Here is a 1,369-nt window from a genome sequence, read left to right on the forward strand (position 1 = left end):
CACTGAGCCTGCCCGGCCTCCCTGGGTGACGCCCCAGCACAGTCCTTCAGCTCAACCCACACAGCACCTTGCCCTTGTGGCTTCCCGGAGGCTCAGTGGTGAAGAATCCACTTGCCAAGAGGAGACGCAAGTTTAATCCCTGGGTCGGGAAGATCCCCTGGAGAAGGAAATGGCAACCCACTCCAGTGTTCTTGCCTGGGAAATCCCATGGGCAGAGGAGCCTGGCGGGCTCCAGTCCATGGGGTCGCAAAGAGTCAAACATGACCAAGCAACTAAACAGCAGCAACGAGCTTGGCCTTCAACATCGGCCACGGACAAAAGGGAGGCGTTCCCGTCGGTGGAGCGTCCACACATCTAAGCTTCAGCCAAAGAGCTCTGGTCCCCTAGGGCCTGTGGCTTTGGGACCGCCATGGATCCCCGGGCCTTGCTGTCCCTGCCGGGTTCCAGCGTGGAGTGAACGTGTAGGAAGATGGTAATTCCCTGGGACTTCTTGGCAGAGACGCCACTGCAGCACCCCGTCCCCACTTTGCTGACCTTGCAGCTGTGCGGTGGTGACCTTGACACATCCCACACCTCCTCTCTCCCTCCGCCGGCCCAGCCCCCAAAGAGTGGACGAGGAAAAGAGCAGCTGGGCAGACGGTCTGCGAGCTCCACCCAAAACCACCATAAAGAGGGCTTTAAAATCTACATTGTAAACGCTGTCTCTAAAGTTCTTTCTGAGTCTTCACATCCATAACTATCCAACAAGAGGGTAATTTTAGGAGTAGCTAACCATGTATTTTTCTGTTCTCACTCTAACCGAACACAAGCAGGTGTGGTGGCTGTTTGGGACGCTAAGGCTGTTTGCACGGGGCTTCGGCGTTCTGGGACCCTGTGCCCGCTGCGTCCTCTGCCTTCTGTGCCCGTAATGCTGATAGTCTCCGTGCTCCCTAGGAGACCCCCAGACCAGCCCCAGCCCCCGGCCAACAGAGGAAAAGGCCCAGGCTCTGACGGGAAGCCTAGCATCAAGCTTCCAAGGCCAGAGTCAACCCTCCCTGAGCGCAGGGCCTCCCCACAGCCCCCAGGAAGCCCATGTGAGTCTGGGCCTGGCCCTGTGCTGTCTGCGGGCTGGGCGGGGGCCCTCCTGCGTGGCTTTGGTGCGGGGACCCCTCGTCCATCAGACACAAGCTGTTGATGGGTGGGACCTCTGAGCTTTCTCGGGGATATCTTGTCTGCTGACAGGTCTTCAGAGCCCACTGGGAGGAGGGATATCTGATGGGTGGGTCTTCGTGGCCCTCTTCGGGGGATGGCCTTTGTTCCTTACTGTGGTCACAAGAACACAGGGGCTCTGTCCACAGCTAAGGGACACAGCCTGAGGTCCAGCAGAGGC

This window comes from Bison bison, unplaced genomic scaffold (genome assembly GCF_000754665.1).
Source record: "Bison bison bison isolate TAMUID 2011002044 unplaced genomic scaffold, Bison_UMD1.0 scf7180017845989, whole genome shotgun sequence".
In the NCBI taxonomy this organism is placed as follows: Eukaryota; Metazoa; Chordata; class Mammalia; order Artiodactyla; family Bovidae; genus Bison; species Bison bison.